Source organism: Lissotriton vulgaris, chromosome 2_1 (assembly GCF_964263255.1).
Source record: "Lissotriton vulgaris chromosome 2_1, aLisVul1.2, whole genome shotgun sequence".
NCBI lineage: Eukaryota > Metazoa > Chordata > Amphibia > Caudata > Salamandridae > Lissotriton > Lissotriton vulgaris.
Window position 1 is genome coordinate 962,374,650 of NC_141687.1, and position 24,780 is coordinate 962,399,429.

A 24,780-nucleotide genomic window follows, 5' to 3' on the forward strand; every position below is an offset into this window, starting at 1 on the left:
TATACCAGGTCCCTACTTTTAAGTAGGAGAAGCTTCTTAGAGGTTTCCCTTCTGAAGTGCACAGATTCCCTGCCTTCCCTGGCTCTAGACTAACTAAAGTGTGTATGCAGCCCTTTGTGTGGAGGCAGGAAACAGTCTATTCAGGTGTAAGTAGGGCTCTGCCGAGCTCTATCCACCCATCCTGATCGTGATGGCCCATCTAGGTGCACCTAAACTCTCTATTGTGTGTGGCTGTCTAAGAGGTATACACTAAGCCCAACTGCCAACTACACCCAGTCATGTGACCCAGAGACAGGCTAGGCTGCCGGAACTAAATGGGTAGCACAGGAAACTCTCTAAAGTAAAATTTTGTAATTTGAAAACAGACTTTACCCTAAAAAGGATTTTTCAATATAATTCCAAAGACGCCAAACAAGAACTGGTTACCTGCTCCCATTTGGCTACAGAAATATATATATATATATTTCTGTAGCCAAATGGGAGCAGGTAACACATTATATATATATATATATATCACTGAAAAAACCATAGGTTTCACACCAGTTATAGTTAGGAATTAGCATTTAAAAAACCTATGAAATTCACTGAAAAAACCATAGGTTTCACACCAGTTATAGTTAGGAATTAGCATTTAAAAAACCTATTAAATTCACTGAAAAAACCATAGGTTTCACACCAGTTATAGTTAGCTGGAAATTTTACTGATATAAAACCATTGAAATTCCCACGTTATAGTTAGTCGGACTCACTATAACTTGCGCGTGCAATGCACTGCTGATGACATCACATATTACATCACTCATGACATGGTCAGTGACATCACTCATGACACCATCCTTGTGACATAGTGACAGACCTCCTTTCACTATAATGTAACCCTTGAGACACATATTCAAAAATAGAAACTGAAATTTTTAATAAAATGGAGATACCTATATCAGTTACAACAAGCAATTCAGTAATTCCACTATCTATATACACATCCACTCATTCACCAACAGTTCTATATAGTCACTCATACATATACTCACTCATCATATGAAGTGATACACCTATACATCCTGTTACACACCGACATTCATCCAAAAGTTACTCACACACATATTCACACGTGCAAATAAACTATTGGACATCCATTTATTTGAATATAGAGTTATACACACACTTCCACCTTACTTCTATTTAAAATTACACATATTTATTCTCTTAAACAATCACTTATAGAAACACATACTTATTTAAACAGGAACTCTTACAATCTCTTACTCTCACATATACTCACTTATATACATCAATATTCATATATACTAGATTAAAACATATGTAGTTACTGATAAAGACACTAGTGAGACAGTCATTCACTCACTAACAAACACATATAGACACTCATCCACCCATACAGTCCTGTACATATGTTGTCTTCAAAACACATACAAACAAAGAGTCAGTCACTCATGCATCTATGTGCTAAGTAATACCCCCACCAAACCATATAGACACTCATACTGATACTAATAAAAATATCTAATAACCCATATACATACACATGAGTGGATGTGTATTAGATGGTGATATTACTGAATTGGTTGTTGTAACTGGTATGGGTATATCCACTTTTTTGAAAATATTAGTTTCTATTTTTGAATATGTGTTTCATGGGTTACATTACACTGAAAGGAGGTCTGTCACTGTGTCACAAGGATGGTGTCATCAGTGATGTCATGAGTGATGTCACTGACCATGTCATGAGTGATGTAATATGTGATGTCATCAGCAGTGCATTGCACGCGCAAGTTATAGTGAGTCCGACTAACTATAACGTGGGAATTTCAATGGTTTTATATCAGTAAAATTTCCAGCTAACTATAACTGGTGTGAAACCTATGGTTTTTTCAGTGAATTTAATAGGTTTTTTAAATGCTAATTCCTAACTATAACTGGTGTGAAACCTATGGTTTTTTCAGTGAATTTCATAGGTTTTTTAAATGCTAATTCCTAACTATAACTGGTGTGAAACCTATGGTTTTTTCAGTGAATTTCATAGGTTTTTTAAATGCTAATTCCTTTGTATATCGAGTTTCTAACCTTTTTTTTTTTTACAATTTGCTGTTTTTTTTTAAGTATTCATTTTTTCTTATAATTTTTTTCTTTTGCGCTCTGGGTGCGCGCTCCGGGAAGCTTTCAGCTAAGCTCTCCTGTAAGCTTCTCCGAGAGCTCATCTGAAAGCGCACCCAGAGCGCAACTGTCGTTCGTGAAAAAAAAATATGAATGAAAAGTTAATAATAATGCAAAACATTTCGTACCATACAAATAAAATTAGTTTTTTTTAATATGGAAAATGATTATGCATTTCTATAAAAGATTGATGACGTCACTTCGGCGCGCAACGTAAGTGCCCTCGGAAGCGCATACGTGCGCGGCGCATAAACGCACGGAAAAGCGCCTACGATCGCGCCACGTTTGCGCCCCGGAAGCGCCTACGATCGCGCTGCGTAAACGCACCCGGAAGTGCTCCGGAGCGCGCAGCGTAAACGCGTCGGGTCATGTGACCCTCAAATAACACTTTTCATTGGTTGCTAACAGTTTTTTTTTACAATGAATGAAATCCCCACCCATTTCCTTCACTTCTTCTTTCACTTTTGTGACTGAAAGACCTGCCTTTTTTGCTGCTCCATATTCCTGGATTCATCATGGCTGCCAGACCATCCAGCAGTGAAGATGACTTCATTGATGAAGAGCCTCCTACCCCAAAGGTGAAGGAACATTTCATTTGGAAATTTTTTAAGTTTCCAGAAGGCCAGAAGAAGGTGAATGCACCAAAAGTAGAGTGCAGGATCTGCAAACAGGTCCTGTCACGGGGTAACCCCCAAAAAAAATACTCTTTTGGGAACTTTACGATGATCCGACATGTGGAGAGGAGGCACCCCCAGAATTTTGCCCGGGAAAGTGTCAGGGCTCTGGCACAGGAGGTTCCCAGAGATGGGGCCTCTACATCAACAGGAGGAGCAACTTCTTCTGGAAGAGAACAATCTCAGGGGCAGGTAGCAAACATTCAACCTGCATTCAACCATGGGGTCGTCAAATGCAGATACTGCAATCAACTCCTCACCTATGGGGAGCAAAGTGTCCTGCTCATGGTTCGGGCATTGGAGAACCATCACTGCCCTTCCCACCCCTAATTTTTTTCTTTTCTTTTTGCTCCTGTTGAGCAGTTTCTATTCCCTGTTTTTGTTCCTCTTCAGTTAAAAGAAGAAAACCAAAAGTTCTTTTCAGAACTACCTCCAATTCTCATCAAAGAGCTATAATCTTAAAAAATGAAGAGTAAGTGAAATATAGTGCATTGATAATTGAAAGGAGAATGAGTAAGAAAGAACAGAAAGGTATGAGAGGTGAAAGGAAGTGAAGTAGGAGGAATGAAAGAAGGTGAGTGTTAGAAAAGAAAGTTATGACACAGTGAATAAACTGGAGTATTTCTGACATATCTGTAAACACAAAAGTAACGCATTGCAGGAGTGCGTCACAAAAGTGACGCAACTCCAGTAATGTGTCCTTTCACATGGAAAAAGCACCATGTGAAAGGTTTGCTGTGAAGCAGGCGCAAGATTTTGGCGCAACTGCATCCTAAAAGTGACGCACTGCGTCATTATTACCAAGCTTTTTGCAAGGAACACCCCCTCTGCATGCATTATACCTGACACTATTTTTTAAAAAGTGACGCATCTAGGTACATGGGTCACTTTTTAAAACTCTGCGCCATATTGTATCTGCATCAGGTATATTGTATGCAGAGGGGCAATCCCGCGCAAAAAGCTTGGTAATAACAACGTACTGAAATCTATGAGATTTCCCTGCGTCACTTTTAGGATGCTATTGCGTCAAAATTTTGCGCCGGCCTCGCATCACTTTTATGTTTACACATATGTCAGAAATACTGACGTATCTGTAGCTCCTTGCAACATGATTCGTCATACATTAAATATGACACATCTGGAATGTCATAAGGACTGTGGACAGAAAAGTGACGCATCACACCAGCAGTGTAATAAAATGTGCCTCGTTGCACTATATTTAAAGGATGCAACAGCATCCTAAAAGTGACGCAGTGAAATCTCAAACATTTCACTGCGTCGCTATTACAAAGCTTTTAGTGGGAGAACACCCCCTCTGCATGCATTATACCTCACGCAGATATAATGTGGCGCTTGATTTTAAAAAGTGACCCATCTACCTAGATACCTCACTTTTTAAATATAACGCAACGCGGCACATTTTTTTACACTACTGGTGCAATGCGTCACTTTTCTGTGCGCACTCCTTATGACATTCCAAGTAACGCATTGCTGGAGTGCGTCACAAAAGTGACGCAACTCCAGTAATGTGTCCTTTCAAATGGGGAAAGCAGCATATGAAAGGTCTTGCCTCAGTCTAACACCTGCTGTAAAGCAGGCACAAGATTTTGACGCAACAGCATCCTAAAACTGACGCAGTGAAATCTGAAAGATTTCACTGCGTCGCTATTACAAAGCTTTTTGCGGGAGAACACCCCCTCTGCATGCATTATACCTGACGCTATTTTTAAAAAGTGACGCATCTAGGTACATGGGTCACTTTTTAAAACTCTGCGCCATATTGTATCTGCAACATGATTCGTCATACATTAAATATGACACATCTGGAATGTCATAAGGAGTGCGCACAGAAAAGTGACGCATAACACCAGCAGTGTAATAAAATGTACCTCGTTGCACTATATTTAAAAAGTGACGCATCTAGATAGATGCGTCACTTTTTAAATATTGCATAACAATGCGCATTTTTTTACACCGCTGGTGCGTCACAAAAATTGACGCACAGGAAGCGCAAAACTAACAGCGCAAGGCCTTCATAAATATAATCCTGGATTTTCCCCGTGCTTCGCCGGTGCGCGTACCATGCGCTTCCCCCGCGCAAAACGAAAAAAAAATTTTAATGCCCTGCAGGACCCTATTTTAGTCCCTACATCAAACCTAGGGGGTCAGAGGGGGTCTACTCTTCCCCCTTATGGTCATTTGCCCCTTTTTTTTTCAAACCCCTTGTGTCTCGATTTTACCGAGACACAAGATGGCGGCCGCTCCGGACTGTTTAGAATGTTTACAGACAACTGAGAGCCAATCAGCTTCCTGCGCGCAAGTCGCGTGCCGCGCCTGGAGCGCACTCGGGTGCGCGCACGGGAGAGCGCCTATAGATATATATATTTTTTTGAACCTAAATTACTCAAAATCCACTGGAGCACATATCTTGAGACATAGCAAAGGCACATCGGGCTACCAGTCCCTACAATTTTGCCAAGTTTGGTGGAAATCCATTCAGCCGTTCGGGCTAAAAGTGAAATCGACCGCCCTATGGAAATTAACATGGGGAAAACGCGTTTTGGGACCCCCCTTTTATCTCGGCCCCCGCTTGACGAATCCCCCCCAAACTTTCAGGGAAGGACCGGACCGCCATGAGACCATTTTCCTGAAAATTTCAGGCAGATTCGTCAACCGGCGCCAAAGTTATTCAAAATAGAATGTTGAGATTTAACATTGAAAATTATCCTAACTATAACTACCTACTGGCGACCGCCAGTAGGTAATATATATATATATATATATATATATATATATATATATATATATATATATATATATATATAATATTTATTGACAGCAATGGCCCGAAAGCAGCGAAAGCGCACTCAACAGCCGATGAAAATTAAAATTGGAAACCAGCATCTGCATTCGGATGTCTTTATTTTCTCTCACCTGACGCGTTTCGAGGCTTGGCGCCTCTTATTCATAGGCAGCTTGCGTGCGAGTTCTCACAGAAAGGCTTTAATCACCAATTAAGTGCATGTGATTATATTGACCTCCAGTACGTCACACTGAGTACGTGTAGTTTGCCATGCTGGGATTTGTAGTCCTTAAAGCCATCATTGTACTTTAGTAAGTTCTGTGCGCTCACATCTTTAAAGCAATTTCATTACCACACAGCTGGTCGAGGCTGCCGGCTTTAACTTTTCAGGACGGGATCAGCACAGTGCTCTACATGCAAAACGAGTCTGCCTCATTGCACGTTATCCTACTAAGGAAATACAAGAAGATAATGCCACAAATGTACATTCGAACTTACTAAAAGTAACAATTATGCTCGCATCGGGACTCCATGTCCCATCCGGCATCGCTATTGACTCTGCAATAAGTATACGCCCACCGCAAGCAGTGATGCAATTAAATAAAAGCGGAAACAGAATGATTGCGAGCCTCGGATGTCATTTGTCTTCAGCCCATGAGGAAGGGGTCGCTGTACCCTGAAACGCGTTGGCAGTGAAAATTAAAAGCTGAGCAGGGAGGCATGCTGCATTTTTAAAGCAGACTGGCAGAGCGCTGTCGAGTGTGCTCCCGGTGCCTTGGGCACTTTGGTATCTATATTATATATATATATATATTTTTTTTCTCACTAAAACACCTAGGTTTCAGGTGCGTTATAGTTAGCTGGACATTTCACTCGTACGAAACCATTGAAATTCCACCGTACTAGTTAGATCAGCTAACTATATCTCGTGGGCTCAAATGACATCACTAATGACATCCAGTGAATGTGTGCTTTTCTGAAAATAAAATAGGTTTTATATATGTATATCTAAAGGTCGATGGAGGAATATATGGGTATATAAGTGTCTAAATAGTTATTTTATTGTAAAATTGTTTGTAGAACTGACTAAGTGTATCTTAGTGAATACATGGGTTAGAGAGTAATGTTTTAATGTGTAAATATCTGAATCAGTCTCTCACTTTGTGTATAAGTGACTGCATGAGTTGGTGAATAGCTACATGAGGGTCTATATGGCTTATTAGTTGGTTTTTTGAGTATCAGTATGAGTGTCTGAGTGGTTCAGTGGGTGGTATTACTTAGTGCATAGACCCATAAATGAGTGACTCACGGTTTGTATGTGTTGAAGACATGTGTGCAGGACTGTATAGGTGGAGGAGTGTGTGTATGGGTGTGTTAGTAAGTGAATGACTGTCTCAATATTGTCTTTGTGAGTAATTACATAGGTTTTAAACTAGTATATGTGAGTATTGGTGTATATAAGTGAGTATATGTGAGTGAGCGCTTGGAAGAGTTCCTGAACAAAAAAGTGATTGTTGAAGAGAGTCATTATGTGTTTCACCTTGGAGACACCCAGTAGGGACCATCTCACAGGGATAGCCAGGATGGGTTCCCCAGCGGTCTACAGCGCCACGACACCTGAGGGCAGTGCGCTTTACAAGACACATACACACACAAATACGTTTATGTAGAAGTAAGCGTAGTGGTGTGTGTACAACTGTATATGCAAGTAAATGTTTGAACTTTGTTTGCATGTGTGAGAGTAACTATGGATGAGTGGCGGTGTGTAACAGGATGTATAGGTGTACGAGTACATACGAGGAGTGAGTACATGTATGAGTGACTGTATAGGGACAGTTGGTGAATGAGTGGAGGTGTGTAGATCTTGGAATTACTGAATAGGTGTGTTGTAACGGTTAATGGTATGTCAATTGTTTTGAAAATGTTAGTTTGTATTTTTTTTTAATATTTCTTTTTTTTTATTAAAACAAGGCATGAAAAATAAAGACATGGAGGAGACACTCTCCCATATTGCACATCACCCTGTAAGGTGAAAAAAAGCAGGAAACATGGTACACAGTTATAAACAATCACGGAGAGGTAGGAATATCAATGGGAGAATCAACAGGTGGCACACCGATGTCTCCCCTGTAGCGGTTCCACAGCCCCCACACAGGTGTCTGCTTACGAGGGCAGCCCCTTGCCATATAAACAGTTTTTTCGCGGAACATACTCCAATCCAGGTTCTCTTTCCATTCTTCAATATTCGGTAGCCTCTCGGATCCCCACCGCTGTGCTATATTCCTTTTCACTATCATATTACCTAGAGTTACCCATTTAGTCTGCGCTATATTAAGATCAGGAGGCCTCTCCTCGCTTCCGGCAACACAGCCACTCCCAGAACCTCCTGCATGACATTATGTATCCCACTCCAATACGCGGCTATAAAACGACACTCCCAAATAATATGGAGGAATGTACCCACAGAACCACAACCCCGTCTGCACAAACCTGTATCCGACAGCACCATCCAAACCAGGCGGGGTCCTGTGACATAAACTCTGTGCAATATTTTCAGCTGAATAAGCGGCAAGCGTGCTGGGATTGGGACTACCTTCGGTGAAGACACAGCAGATTGCCAGTCATCATCTAGTTTAATACCATCTTGCAACCATTTTTCCCTCAATTCAACCAGGAGATCTGCCCTATGATTAATCAATTTTTTATAAATCAGGGAGATCGTTTTTTCGGGCAGATGACCATCTAAAATTCTGTCTTCAAGAGGAGATGCCTCGGACAGGTCTGCCTCCGCCGACAGAGCCGCCTTCAACGCATGCCTGACATGTGCATAGCGAAAGTACTCAGTTCTCCCCAATGTATATTCAGTTTGCAATTCTTCAAATGTTTTAATCCTCCCCTTAACCCAAACGTCACCGATAGTCGAGATTCCAATCAAGTTCCACTTATCGAAAACCTTTGTATTCCAAAGCTTGCCCAACTTTTCGAAGTCAAAGTGTGGAGTAGCCTGCGTCAAGTGGTCCCTCCATCCCAAAGAGCTAGTGGCATCACGCCAAATCCACACCGCATACCAAGTGGGCCCTGTCAAACCTCTCCCCGCCGACTTAGCATACAGTGCCAGACTATAGTTGCCTCCAGGAAGAATCCATCTATCCATCGTATATCCAGGGTCTGAAGGGGGCCAACTGAGAGGCCCAATAGTATCGCCTGATATCAGGGAGTGCAATCCTGCCGTCATACCATGGAAGCGTCAGTTTAGCCAATGCGATCCGGGGTCTACCATCCCATAACAGACTATGTTGTAACCTCTCGAAAGTAACTCGCTGGCGCTACATCTAATGTATGTTGAAGGGCATAAAGAAAACGGGGCAAAGACATAATTTTAAAGAGGGTCGCTAGCCCCAGCAGGGAGAGAGAATGAGTCTCTTCCAGCCGGCCACATTAGTCTGACCAAGGGGGACGGGGGGGGGGGGGGAGGAGATTCCTAGCATAACTGACTGCGGGGTCCAATGAGACAAATATCCCTAAATACTTAAACTCGTCTGTAGCTATTTGAATCAGACAATTTCGCAGGGGAAGCGGAGTTTCCCAACTTAGGACGAACAAAAGCGATTTACCCCAATTTATAGATAACCTTGATTTCCTACCAATGGAGGCCAACACGTCTCAAACAGCATCCAGGGATTTCCTAGGTGAGGCCGAATAAAGTAAAATATCATCTGCATACAGAGAAATCCTGTCCTCCCACTGTGGTGACCACCGGAGACCTCAAACCGAGGGCTCCCAGCGGATCCAGGTGGCCAACGGCTCCATAGCTAATGAGAACAGAAGGGGAGAAAGGGGACAACCCTCTCGGGTGCCCCGTCCAAGACAAAATGGCGACGAGACCCGGTTATTCACCACAACTTGAGCAAGGGGTTCAGTATATAACAAGCGAACCCAGCGGATAAAGTCACAGCCAAAGCCAAATTTAGCTAGGACAGCCCACAGATATGGCCATTCTACCATATCAAAGGCCATTGTTGCATCAAGCAATGCAATTACAGTGGGTTCCATCAGGGTGTGAGCTCTGGCGATCACACCGTGCAACCTACGCAGATTGAGGGCCACGTTCCTATGAGGGATGAAACCCGATTGATTAAGGTGATCAGCGGATTGATACACCCCGATCAATCTGGTGGAAAGGATCTTGGGTTCTGCATTTAACCGCATGCGCGCTAGCGGATTTTCCCATGACGAGCTGGCTTTGTCACCAGCATCGAAGGGGTTAATAACGAGATAGGCCTATATGAAGCACAACATGTTTTCGGTTTGCCCTCCTTATGGATAACCATTATAGAAGCTACTCTATGATCGTAGGGCAGTATCCCCTTCTCACGGGCCTCAATGAACATGCGTCTCAGGTAGGGAGCAATCTTGTCAGGTCAAAGTTTGTACAGCTCAATTGGGATCCCATTAGGCCCCAACGCCTTACCAGAATTCAAGGAGCTGTCAGGTGATTCAAGTCACTCTTACCTGCAAGGCTGTGCGATCTTACCTGTAAGGTGCTTGTAGGGTTTTGCAGAGACGCTATGAGCCAAACTCCCTGAAACCTATCCTACCTCTGGTGGTTTAGTAGATTTACACGCCAAGATGCTGAATAGCTAAAAGGGAGAGTGGCCGGATCTGACGCTAATGTGAGTTCTTGTAGTCGACCTGCAAAACAACAAGCTCACCTTAGTTTCTTATTCTCTAAAGGGATTGACACTCTCTCTTACTTTTACTACACTGCAATTCTCTCAATCTATTTTCAGTTTTAGAAGTCCTACCTGCGATCTACTAAGATTGGCTTCGCGTCCTGGAAGTGGTGTGGTGTGACGGTACTGGTTAGCAGAGATGTGAAGTTGAAGGAGATTCCGTTGGAAGATGTAGTTTCACTACAAAGATACAAATGCACAATTATATCAACTCTAAAAGATAGGTTCCAAATTAGCTCAACTTCCCATTACACTTACTTTCTTGCTAACTGTTTTAACTTTCACCACTTCCACGTTTTTTCAGTTGACTTTGTTTTCCTGCTTAAAGAACTAAAAGACATGTACATGCACATACAGCAAACAAGAATGTACACGTAACCTAAACAGAATTCACAATCTGTAACTACTTTAAACAAATCACACAGTATGTTCCCTTTGAACACTTTAAGCAAAAGTCTTTTGTTGTTGTAAATTCTCCTCTTGTATTCAGAGAGAATGTTTCCAAAAATTGTTCTTTCCAAGTAGGTTGCTAGCAGTGGGCGCCTTAAAAAGAAAAGAGTTTGCACTTAGCTTTCTTAATCATGATGTTGCTTTGTCCAGAATCCATCCTTGAAAGGAGCGCTGCAATCTGCGAGCCAAGAAGGAATCCTGAAGGTCTTCCTGAGAAGCGCGATGTTTCCTCACGAAGGGCTGGAAGGCTAAGCGTCTTCCAGAAGCTCGGGTGTGGTTTTTATAGAGGAACCACACCCGAACGTCAAGACGCATGCGTGCCTTCCGATGCTCTGTTTCTCTCCGTGCGCGCAGAGAGACATGTAAACAAACGCGTCTTTTCAGAAGCGGAACACACGCGTATTTCAGAAAGTTAACCAAACGCGTGTTGCCGCTTGTCTGCAGAAACGAGATAGAAACCAATGTTGTTTTAACCAAAGTATTAGGAAAGTATACCGCCTGTTACCACTTTCCAAGTCACAGATTAACCCAAAGCTTACCCCGCCAAGAGTCACAAAAAGGAGATCAGTGTTACCATTGTATATTACATGCACAAACAATATTCCTGAAAGATTATACACATTAACACCTTAACACGGAGTGCAGGATGCACGGGACAGGGGTGGGTTTCCTAAATGAAATATAGTTTTCTTCTTTTTCTTTAACGTGCATGCTGCAGGTTTTCTGGAGATTGGAGAGGTTGTGGTGTGATTTCATGACAGTACCCCCCTCGTAGAATCCCTCCTAACACAGTAGGAACTGGTTTGGGCTTATTAGGATACTTAGTATGAAAAATCTTCAAGACTTTGGGAGCATTTTGCAGGTTCACCAATGGTTCCCAAGTTCTCTCCTCAGGACCGTAGCCTTTCCAGTCAACTAAGTAATGTAATTTTCCTTTTACCCTTTTGGAATCTAATACAGCTTTAACTTCAAACTCTGGAATTCCATCAATTTCAATAGCTGGAGGGTTTTTAAGGTGTCTGGTTCCAGGATTACAGGGTTTAATCAAGGACATGTGAAATACAGGATGAATGCGAAACCTAGCTGGTAACGTTAATTTCACACAAACAGGGTTAACCACCTTTTCTATAGGAAAAGGACCTATGAATCTGGGGCGGAAAGTTTTGTGACACTTCAATTTAAGATTCTTAGTTGCCAACCAGACCTTGTCTCCTACCGCGTACTGAGGTGTTTCAGAACGATGTTTGTCGGCATACCTCTTTTGGGTTTCTTTGGCTTGTGCTAGATGTTGTTGAGCTTCTTGCTGAATGTCAACTAGGTCTTTTACATAATCAGAAACCGCTGGAACTAAAGTTGAACCCAAATCTGATCCCAGTATTTCCTTAGGATGATAACCAAAGGAGCAGAAGAATGGGGACATTCCAATGGAAGAGTGGTCAGCATTATTATAGGCAAATTCTGCGGCCCAAAGAACGTCTGACCAATCCTGATCGTGAGAGGCTAACAGGCAACGTAATAGTTGTTCAACAGTTTGATTTGTTCGCTCCGTTAACCCATCGGTTTGGGGATGGTAACTCGTAGAGGTACGAATTTCCATTTTCAAAGCCTTCCCCAAATTACGCCAAAAATGAGAAATAAACTGTGGGCCCCTGTCAGATATTAAGACTGATGGTATTCCATGTAATTTCACTACTTCTTTCATGAAAACTTGAGTTAATTCGGAAGCTGTGGGAAGCTTAGAAAGAGGTATGAAATGAGCATAGCGAGTGAAATGATCAACTACAGTGAGGATCGTAGTGTGACCTGTCTTGGAACAAGGTAATTCTACAATGAAGTCAAGTGACACAGTATGCCAAGGCTGAGGCGGTAAAGCTAAAGGCAAAAGGAGACCACTAGGAGCATGATGTTCAGGCTTGTTCTGACTGCAAACTGTGCACGTATCTACGTAATGTTGTATGTCTTTATACAATGAAGGCCACCAAAACTTTCTCTTGATCAACTGATACATCTTTGTAACACCAGGATGTATTGACAGAGAAGTATCATGATACAACTGCAAAACCTTTTTTTGAAGAGATTCAACAGGTACAAATACTTGATTATTCATGTACAAAACATTTTCTTTCCATTGTAACGAAGGATAGGCCTTATTCCAATCCTCCTTTGGTTGAGATTGGAATGCTTCTTTAAGATCTAATGCAACATCAGAATCTACAAGGCCTACAAGAAAACGTTCAGCAGGAATAATCGGAAGTATAGGCTCTTGTCTTATGTTCATATCATCACTACCTCCAATTCTTGATAAAGCATCCGCTTTATTGTTTTCTTTCCCGGGACGATAGGTGATGATAAAGTCAAAATCGTTGAAAAACAAAGTCCACCTTAGCTGACGAGCAGACAAGGCCTTTACAGATTTAAGTGACTGAAGGTTTCTATGATCTGTGTAAATGGTCACTGGGTGTCTGGCCCCTAGCAAGTAGTGTCGCCATTCTTTGAAGACAGCTTTAATGGCAAGCAATTCTCTATCTGCTATGGCATAGTTCTGTTCTGTTGGATTGAGTTTTCTAGAGAAAAAGGCTACAGGATGCATCTGACCAGTGTTAGTACTTCGTTGGGAAAGTATGCCTCCAATAGCGAATTGGGAAGCATCCGCCTCTACGATAAATGGTTGAGATGGATCTGGGTGTTTTAGAATCGGGGCGGTAGTAAATTGAGTTTTCAATTTCTGAAAAGCTTTATTAGCTTCAAGATCCCATTCAAATTTCACATTTTTTCTCAGCAGTTTTGTGATTGGGGTGATTATTTGTGAAAAATCCTTAATGAATCGCCTATAGAAATTTGCGAATCCTAAAAAGCTTTGGATTTGTTTAACACTGTTTGGGATGGGCCAGTCAATGATGGCTTGTACTTTCTTTTGATCCATCTCTATGCCAGAAGGACTGAGGATATACCCCAAGAAATCTACAGTGGTAACATGGAACAGACTTTTCTCTAGTTTCACAAATAGAGAATTCTGTAAAAGCTGTTTCAAAATGGCTCGTACTTGCTTCACATGCTCAGACACATTCTTGGAGTAAATGAGAATATCATCAATATAGACGATACAACATACATCAAGAAATTCCCTTAGAACCTCATTTATGAAGAACTGAAATGCTGCTGGAGCATTGCAGAGTCCGAAGGGCATGACTTGATACTCATATAGCCCAAACTTTGTGCGGAAAGCAGTCTTCCACTCATCACCCTCTCGGACTCTTACTAGGTGATAGGCTCCTCGCAAATCTAGTTTAGTATAGATTGCTGCATCTTTAATTTGGTCAAGTAAAGTCGGAATCAAGGGCAATGGGTATCTATTCTTGACAGTCACGTTGTTAATTGCGCGATAGTCAATACAAGTGCGCAATTCCCCTCCCTTCTTTGGAATAAAAAATAAAGGAGAGGAGACTGGGGACTTAGAGTGTCTAATAAATCCATTTGCAAGATATTCATCCAAATATGACCTGAGATGTTCGTTTTCCTTCTCAGTAAGGGCATAAATTCTGCTGCATGGCAATGTAGCTCCTGGAACTAGGTCAATTTGACAGTCATAATCCCTGTGTGGTGGCAAGGTGTTGGCTTTAGTCTTGTCAAATACATCCAGTAGGTCCTGATAATCTTCTGGAACCCCTGAAATAGTTAGTACACTCTGAATTTGTTTAGGAAAATTATAGCCCTGAACTATGAGATCTGTACCAGGATATTGCCTAAAGCACTTTGCGTGACAGTAATCAGATTTGAAGAGAATGGTTCTGTTAACCCAATCTATATAAGGGTTGTGGAGGACTAACCAAGGGATACCCAAGATTAAACCAAACTGAGGGGCATCAATTATGTCAAAGGTTATATCTTCGCTGTGTTTAGTTGCACATAACATAGTTAAGATCTCAGTGTGATGTTGTATTGGACCTGAAGTTAGTTCTTTTCCATCCACGGCCCTAACTATTTCTGGGGATTTTTTCTCGGTTCTTTGCAAACCTAACTTCTCAAACAATTGGGTGTCAATAAAATTGCCAGTGGCTCCAGAATCTATTAAAGCATCCACTGACCAAGAGCGGGTGTTGTCTAATTGAGATTGGAGTAGTACTCTCATACTAAGATGACTATGGGAGATAGTTGGAGCATTAGAGGCCAAACTAAGCTGCTTACCCGATAAACTGACCTCCTGGTCTATCGAGCTCACAAGTTTTCCGCCTGCGATATCGCGTTGACATCGACTGACTTTGTTTTTGGTTTTGTGGGTCGAGTCGGGCATTCTTTGACAAAGTGCCCTGACTTCCCACAATACATACACTGATTTAATTTTCTCCTCTTCTCTCTTTCGTCTTTGGACAGAGGACCTCTAACTGTCCCAATTTGCATTGGTTCAGTTGGATCCTGCCTAGGCGTGGTTTCGTTTTTAGAATTTGCTTTGTCTTTAGATAAAAAGAACTTGAAATCTGTCTTCCCTTTTTCTCCCTTTCTCTCCATTATGCGGTGATTCAACTTAACTACCAGATCTATAAATTCTTCACAGCCAGTGGGAGGATCAAGGATCTGCGTAACCATGTCTTTTAAATCGTCCTTCAAACCCCTATAGAACAAAGACACTCGTTTGTCTTCTGGCCATTCAGCTTCTATTACTAACCTGTTGAAAGAAGAGATGTAATGTAGAAGATCTGAAGACCCTTGCTTCAAACTTAATAGTTCGTGATCGGCCGACTGCACAAAGACATGTTTGGCAAATAGTTTTTTCATGGTATTTTTAAATCGTCTTAGATCATACAAAATAGCATCATCCCTCTCTACATAGGGTACAGACCAAAGAGCTGCCTCACCACCCAAATAAGAGAGGATGAAAGCCACCTTTGCCGAGTCATCTGGAAATGCTGTGGGTTTAGCTACAAAATGCAAATGGCATTGATTTAAAAATATAGCAAACTTGTTGCAATCCCCATAGAATCTCTCTGGCGGTGCCAAGGGTACAGAAATAGGGGTAACTACCTGGATTTGAGTGGATGCAGAAGGGGAACTAGATGCGTCTCCCCTATACAGGGTTTGCAGTGGAGGTTGGAAGGTAGCTGGTCGGATAGGAGAAGTCCAAGATGTTTTAGTAGATTGCAAATTATTCTGTAATTCAGAAACATCCCTACGTAACTCTGCATTCTCGTGCCTAATCTGCGCTAACATAACTGCTATGTCTTGAAGAGATACCTCACCTGTTTGGTCCATAGCGTCTGGGCAAAACTGTTTCCGTGGGCTTAGCCTTCTGTCAGGTGATTCAAGTCACTCTTACCTGCAAGGCTGTGCGATCTTACCTGTAAGGTGCTTGTAGGGTTTTGCAGAGACGCTATGAGCCAAACTCCCTGAAACCTATCCTACCTCTGGTGGTTTAGTAGATTTACACGCCAAGATGCTGAATAGCTAAAAGGGAGAGTGGCCGGATCTGACGCTAATGTGAGTTCTTGTAGTCGACCTGCAAAACAACAAGCTCACCTTAGTTTCTTATTCTCTAAAGGGATTGACACTCTCTCTTACTTTTACTACACTGCAATTCTCTCAATCTATTTTCAGTTTTAGAAGTCCTACCTGCGATCTACTAAGATTGGCTTCGCGTCCTGGAAGTGGTGTGGTGTGACGGTACTGGTTAGCAGAGATGTGAAGTTGAAGGAGATTCCGTTGGAAGATGTAGTTTCACTACAAAGATACAAATGCACAATTATATCAACTCTAAAAGATAGGTTCCAAATTAGCTCAACTTCCCATTACACTTACTTTCTTGCTAACTGTTTTAACTTTCACCACTTCCACGTTTTTTCAGTTGACTTTGTTTTCCTGCTTAAAGAACTAAAAGACATGTACATGCACATACAGCAAACAAGAATGTACACGTAACCTAAACAGAATTCACAATCTGTAACTACTTTAAACAAATCACACAGTATGTTCCCTTTGAACACTTTAAGCAAAAGTCTTTTGTTGTTGTAAATTCTCCTCTTGTATTCAGAGAGAATGTTTCCAAAAATTGTTCTTTCCAAGTAGGTTGCTAGCAGTGGGCGCCTTAAAAAGAAAAGAGTTTGCACTTAGCTTTCTTAATCATGATGTTGCTTTGTCCAGAATCCATCCTTGAAAGGAGCGCTGCAATCTGCGAGCCAAGAAGGAATCCTGAAGGTCTTCCTGAGAAGCGCGATGTTTCCTCACGAAGGGCTGGAAGGCTAAGCGTCTTCCAGAAGCTCGGGTGTGGTTTTTATAGAGGAACCACACCCGAACGTCAAGACGCATGCGTGCCTTCCGATGCTCTGTTTCTCTCCGTGCGCGCAGAGAGACATGTAAACAAACGCGTCTTTTCAGAAGCGGAACACACGCGTATTTCAGAAAGTTAACCAAACGCGTGTTGCCGCTTGTCTGCAGAAACGAGATAGAAACCAATGTTGTTTTAACCAAAGTATTAGGAAAGTATACCGCCTGTTACCACTTTCCAAGTCACAGATTAACCCAAAGCTTACCCCGCCAAGAGTCACAAAAAGGAGATCAGTGTTACCATTGTATATTACATGCACAAACAATATTCCTGAAAGATTATACACATTAACACCTTAACACGGAGTGCAGGATGCACGGGACAGGGGTGGGTTTCCTAAATGAAATATAGTTTTCTTCTTTTTCTTTAACGTGCATGCTGCAGGTTTTCTGGAGATTGGAGAGGTTGTGGTGTGATTTCATGACAGGAGCTCACCGCCTGGGCTACCTCATCTATGGTGAGGTCACTATCCATAAACTCACGGTCTTCCCTGGTCAAGCACAGGAGCTTCAAATCTAACAGCATCAACCGGGAGTCCTCCTCATGGAGATCCAAGATCGAGGTGTACACAGTGTGAAAATAATCCGCAAAGCCATCTACTATATTCTGGGGGTCTGTGAGGTCTAGCCCGCTCCATGTCACAAGCTCTGGGACAACTTAATCCGCTCTATCCTTCTTGTCCAACCAAGCGATAAGCTTCCCAGCTTTATCCCAGACGTCATACAGCCGACCCTGCTGCTCTCTACTCAGGGCTTTAGCGCTATCTGTGACCAGCGTTCTGTACTCATGTTGTTTGAGATTAAGGACATGTAGCTTAGCACGAGTCACCGCCCACTCCAGCGCCTCTTCCAGGCCACCAATCTCAGCCTCTACCTCAACAATTTATTTATTTCGGTCTTTCTTAGCTCCTGCTATCAACGAGAGAGCCTGACCCCTAAGAACCGTCTTAAAGGCTTCCCAGAGCGTGATCGATGAGGACAACGACCCCTCATTTTCTAGGAAATAGTTGTCTGATGCCTTGATCAGGTCCCCCCCTAATTTTGGGATTACGCAGATGCCAGGGATTAATGGGGGCCACCCTACCCTCAGATCGCAAGGCAACACTGAAGCGGAACCAAAGCGGCGAGTGGTCAGATATGCCCCTGGCAAGGTGTGTCGCTTCCAATATGCAAGATGCACAAGCTGCAGGCACAAGACAGTAATCTAATCTAGACAGGTTACCATGAGCCCCAGAGTGAAAGGTGTACTGCTTTTGGTCCGGATGGAGCAGTCTCCAGCCATCAACCAAACCCATGGCATCGAGGAAGTCAGGCAACCATCTATGAATGCGTCCCACATCCCGCGGGGGATGCCTATCCATAACTCGAGAGGCCACCGCGTTAAAGTCACACCCCCAAAATCAAAAGGCCTCGCGGGAGATCTAGGAGAGATTTCCCCAAATCGGTAAAAGTAAGAGCTTGCATGCCTGGAGGCAAATAAACTGATAGGATAGAATATGTCCCTCCCAGCGACCAGTCAATCCAACATATCTGCCTCTGTCATCCTCGAAGTCAGAATCAATCACCAAAGGGAGCGTCTTCCAAGCAAGGATTCCTACCCCCCTAGAGCCAGTAGTAAAGCCCGCAAGCGCCACCAATCTGTATCCCATTCTATGCATCGCCTTACACTTATTTCCAACCAAAATGAGTTTCCTGTAATAGAACCACATCGGGAGCGTACCGTTTAAAATATTGAAGAACCACATTACGCTTAATTTTGTCACCCAACCCATTCACATTCCAACTCAATACCTTTAGTTCCCTACCCCCCCCCATCATCAAAGACCCAGAAGGAGCGGTCACCTCCCAACCACTGAACACTTTCCAATTGGATGCCTTGATAAACAATAACAAACTATACAAAAAGAAAACAAAAAACCCCTCCCCCAAACAAACCCCACTTGCCACCCCCCTCCCTGCACCACTGCTCACGGTGTTCCTCCGCCCCCAACTCGCAGTGTGCCTGTCGCCCCATAATCTAACTACTAAACTATCGAAAAGTAATTCTGAGGAGGAGAACGACCCTCCGATTCCCTGCCTAACCCTCAGTTTATCATTGGGCCTGTTTAAGCCATTACTACAACTGACTTGTCTGCGGATACTGTTCAGACAGGGTACACCCCCCCCAACTCGGTCCAATCCCACCTGCAACAATGTCAGTCATTATTCTTGCTCCTGCGCGCCTTCATCCTCAGCTCCGCTCCGTCGCTGCTGCTCATCTCGAGAGGAAAGATTCTCCAACCAGTCCGAGGCAATTTCAGGATTGTCAAAGAAGAACGCCTTGCCCTCGTGTTCAACTTTTAACTTAGCAGGATACATTATGGCATACTTCAGCCCTTTATCACGGTTTCCTTTTGACACACAGGTGACACACAGGAAGGTTTGCCGTGGTTTCTGTACCGCCTGCTTAAAGTCTGGGGGGAAAAAAAAAAAAAAAAAAAAAAAAAAAAGAAAAAAGGAGGGTAGAGTTTTCATACTTCAGAGGACCCCCAGTCCTGGAGGCCTGCAAGATAGCGTCTCTGTCCCTAAAGTTAAGCACCCTTGCAATCATCGGCCGGGGTGGTGCTCCAGGTCGCGATCTCCCTCTCGGTATCCTGTGCGCTCTTTCCACTATAAAGAAATTCCCCAGGCCTCTGGGTTTCAAATGATTGAGTAGAATATCTTTGACAAGGAGGTCAGCGGCCTGGCCTTTTCTGGCACACCAATAATGCGCACGTTGTTTCTACGGGCTCTCGCTTCATATTCGTCCAACTTGCGACTGCACTAGAGGTTTTAAGATCACGAGCTTCCTGTTGCAGCAAAGCCACATCATCAGCTAGACTGGAGGTTTTGATGTCCAGTGACTTTACCTTTTCACCGGTTTTGGTGAGGTCCGCATGGATTAAGTTAACCTCTATCGTGACCGTGTCAAGCTTATGATAGGACTTCTGACCAAGGGAGGTTTTCACCCCGTCGATCGCGGCCATCACATCCTGTAGCGTTGGCTCTGTTGTAGAGGCAGACGCCTCCACACTCCCGTCTTGTACTTTCCCAAACCCGGTAGGCGACCCTTTTACATAAATTGTTCCATATACTTTGGTTTAATTAAAACTTTGTGCAGCGCCAACATAATTTTAAAAGTTCCTATCCCGTTCAAAAGAGACAGTAGAATACATGATTTTTTATTTTTATTCATGTATTTTTCCTATGATTTCTACTAAGAGTGTTATTCGGTTTCATGGGCTCTTTACTTGTGCTTTTACATACTATTCTCAGTTTTTTTAGATAAAATACTAGGGTTAAAACTTTTGTGCTTTGTAGTCTCTGCTTTGCACATACTGTTAACATTTGTCTTTGTTTTAAAGTTATCCTTTTACACATCAAGGACTTTACCATGATCCTGATATTTGTGCTGCGCTGATGTACAAGTGGTCTGCGTGTTTCTGTTTTTGGACTTCTGCAAATACATTAACTTGAAAAATAACTGTACAGAATGCAGACAGCAGATCTGTCATTGACTGTCAAGGCAATAATAGGCTCTCCCTGTTTCTGAGGAGATCTGCGGTCTATAGCCTATAGGCACTCGATTTTTTTTAGGTCTCGCCTATGCGCTACTTAGGAGAGACCTTTAGTAATCAGTTTGCTTTTTTTGCCCAAAAACATGCACGCTTTGCATTGCTGTCAATGGCAACACATGCACGTTTGGCGATTCCCTTGCAGGAGCGAGCTTTCAAAACCATCCATTTGTAATTAACAGAGGTTTCTTGCTCGCTCCCGCAAGGGAAACAGGCGCAGGCCCTTTCCTCCCACCCCTCCCCCTGCTGCCTCCTCCTCTCCTTTTTTTTTTTTAGTTTTAGGCGCGCGTACTGGTTTATATATGCAATTTGCCTCTTATTGTGAAACTTTAAAATCTATACATCACTTTATATCCGAGACATCAACACAATTTTGCGATGTACCATTAAAGGCTGAAAACAAGAAGGTAAATATGGGGCTGGAGACTGGGTAAATTATATAACTCATAAATCATAGAGCATGCTAGCTAGACAATTCCACCTCTGGCATGTTCTAAATAGACTTGCTAAATGGGGGCTGCTAGCTTTCACAGCATGATGGGCTGCCTTGACCCAAGCATGTCCCCCGATCCCTGCATTAATGGTGGCAATTGTGGTGTGGGCTCATTTTAAACAGTCGATGCAGATTTCAGTTTCCACTCCCGTTCGGCATGCAAGCGTGTTCTGAATCGACCTTTGCACAGAAACGCACTGTTCAGGAAGTAGGCTCTCGCACTCTTGGCAGAAATGTAAGGGTTGGGCAGTTCTCGCTCTCTTGCTGGGTATGACGATTTGGGTCACATCCCCAAGACAGGCACCAACACCATTCTTGCGGGCTTCGCCTCAGTGGGACTTACTCAGACACCTGTGAGGTAACTGCTAGCAGCAGTCTCCGCGCGCACCCGGTTGGCTAGAGCTGCACTAGAAGCTCACGAGCCAGCAGCTGCAACACCATGACAGCCAGGTCACAGCAGAGAACCATCATCCTTTTGCTCCGGCGCCCGGCGTGCATGGTGGGAACCAAGTGCATGCTGGACATCCAAGGTTGAGACACATCTTATTTTAACGTATGCTTTGAATTCGACAACTGTGGTCTTCATTTAGGTCTTGTGCAAATTCCTCAGTTAGTGCATGCTTAAGAATACCCACCTGAGATTATAGAAACTGCAGTTTTTTCATTTCAGCTAGGACATTGGAAGGTGCCGATTTTGAAATTCTGCGTGCAGGGTGGCCAACCCTAAATCTGGTGAATGATTCAATATTTCTGCTGTGGTGATATGGCCAGCAGGCTTGGGGCGAAGAGGTGGTCATGAAAGATGGTGGCGGAGATAGAAAGCCATAAAACCAACCATTATTAGGATGGTTTTGGAGATATTTTTTATTGACACGAAACCGAGAAAGGCTCTCATAAAAATTAGTCTTTTTTTCTGAAATTTAAAACCAATCTAAGTGACAGCCTGTTGTTTTACACTAGCCACAAGATCTTTTTAGCAGTATGAACAACTGTGTTTTGTAAAGTCCTCAAAATCCTGACGTTTGTCGGAAAACAAAACATAGCCTATAGGTGACACCTTTGAAACCTTATAAGTATTTAGCTATGCAGTACAATATCCTTGGTGCAACAACCTCAACTGTTGCATGCCTAAACACTTATAAAGGTCCTAAAGGTGAGACCTATTAGCTATGCCAAAGCTTGTATTAGTTTATGCATGGGACAAAGAAGTACACAGAACCCTTCTTCCTGCACCGGTGCAGTGCTCGAAACTGGATCATGTATACCCTGGTTTTCTATTACATTGCATGTGGCATAGACATATTTCATTATGTTTGCTTGAGCTACATGAAAGTGTCTCAGTTAAATTATTGTCTTTTTATTACTCTTCACTGTGCTTCTATTTAAAATGTACTTTTCCGTTTCCATAAGGTTTACCTGCACGGACTAGTGCTAGGTATTTGTGAGAAGTTAGCCTGGTATATGGTGTTCACTCTTCTAGTGAGCACCTTGCACCAGTCCAAACGACCCTTATGGTGATTGGTTGTAAGTCAACCTTGTAGACCAGCTATCCTAATGGTAGCATGGACAAAAGCAGTCTTCGGCTAAACTCAAGAGGGCATGTGAAGCCAGCTGTTTTACCATATGCAATCCTTTAAAATACCAAATGAAGAGACACCACACAAGTTATATATTACAAAATATATGTATTTATTTCTAGAATAATTCCCTTAACTCTTTATGAGCACAAGCGTTAAACAAAGAACACAGTATAACATACAATAAGCTGCACAATTATGGATAGGCCGGGTGGCCACTCAAACGATATATTAAGAAAGTGGTAGAAGTACCACGTCACAAACAATGAACAGGCCTAGGGCCTAGCGCATCGCTGGGCCTACACCGGACTAACGAAGGTTAGGTCGGGAGAGGCCCACAGGATACGGGTGCAGAGTCTATAGGCAGGCAAACGCATTTACCATACATGTCAATGGTGTGTAAAAATCAGAAAGTGTTAGGTTTCGGAGACTTCCGACTGGACTAGAACTTAGCCACTTAAAACTAGGACACTAGAGGTGTAAACCTCTATAGGAGCACCACAGTTATATCGTTAACTCACCCACAGGAAGCGGGTGCATAGGTGCCAAAGTGTGTCTGGTTTCGTCGTGAAGTTCTATGGGGCCTGGAGGAAAAGATTCTGCAGGCTGCCAGGAGAGAAGAGTCCGGTTGGATCCAAGGGTGGACCTAAGATGTAGAGTACCTGAAAGCAGAGGGGACAGAGTTCAAGTCACTAGCCAGTGACCAGCGAAGAACCAGGAAGGAACCAGGCGATGTCGGGTTGCAATCAGGTGATGTCGAGGTGTTGGTCTCCGCTGCCACGTGTACCAGGAAGGGTCGAGGATAACCAGCTGGTGAACACGAGCTGTGTCACAAAGGCTCTTGCTGTTGGCGGTGTTGGTACTCGATTCGGAGTCACCAAGCCTTGGCAAAGGCAACCCACGCAGGACTCAAAGAGGTCTCCTTGATCGGACCGGGAAGGTTAGATCGATGGCTCCTTTTCAGGAGAGCTGGGCGAAGTCTGGAGCAACCAGAGCAGCAGTTTAGTTTTGATGTTTCGTTGTCACAGAGGCCACTAGCCAACGGGCAAGCGACTGGACATTGCGTCGAGCAGGAGTGCAAAAGGGCCCCACGCAGCACTCGCAGAGTGTGGCGAGGTGATCTTTGGAGCACAGACTGCTCGGGCTGGGGCTTCTAAAACCCCAAAGCACAACATCAAGGGTGCCTCGGGAACTGCGCTGGAAGCACTTTGTTGACTTTTCAAGATGGGCGGTCCCATGTCTCTCGTCACCTCCACGGGTCTAAGCTTTGCTAGGACTGTGGATCGGGCTGTTGGAAGTCTGGGAGTCCAGGTCTTGTTGGCCTCTGTTTTTCGAGCTCCGGCGGGAGCAACGGCAAAGGAAGTCTCGATGCTCTGATAGTGCCTGCTTGCACAGGGTGGCCTCTCCTAGACCACAAGGGAGATTCTTCAGTCTTCTATGTTTAGTAGGATGTCGAAGGGTCCAGAGTTTCGTTTCAAAGTTTCAGTCAGGATGATCTAAATTGCATTGGCACAGCTCCTACCTTTATTCCAAATCAAGGGGCTGGATCACCTGCTAGGTCCCTCCTATGGGTGGGACGCAGGAAGGGGGTGGTTACACCCCTTTCCCTTTGTCCGGTTTCACGCCAGAGCTGGGGCTGGAGTGCCCCAGCACCGGTTTGAACTGGGCTATGCATGGGACGCCTTGTGCGCCCCAGGCAGTGTCTAGTTTCGTTCAACCCTCCCTGCTACAATCCACTATCTCCTGTCTGGGATGGTGTAACACCTCCCTGTGACAGGATACCATTTGTCCAGGCCTCCCCTGCCGGAGTTGCGGTCAGCAGCAGGAGGCCAGACATGTGTCTGTGGCAGCAGCATCAATTTTGTGATGCTGGGGCTCTGGTTAGATGTAACCGCGTTTAAGCAAAGTAACATGTCTTCTCCCTCTAGAAGGGTGGAAAGCTACCCCCGTCACCAGAACTGGCGAGG

General features: G+C 43.5%; 1 protein-coding gene across 2 annotated transcripts in view; it reads right to left on the reverse strand.

Moving 5' to 3' along the window:
• Positions 1-24,780, reverse strand: part of LOC147731489 (gap junction alpha-4 protein-like) — a 156,964-nt gene that overhangs the window by 28,918 nt on the left and 103,266 nt on the right. The window contains exon 1 of one of the 2 annotated variants that reach the window (XM_086956541.1): positions 10,458-10,560. The exons of the other annotated variant lie outside the window; for it this stretch is intronic. The gene's annotated coding sequence lies outside the window, so the exon portion shown is untranslated. Of the gene's footprint in view, positions 1-10,457; positions 10,561-24,780 lie in introns of those variants that run through there. 2 annotated transcript variants of the gene reach the window in all.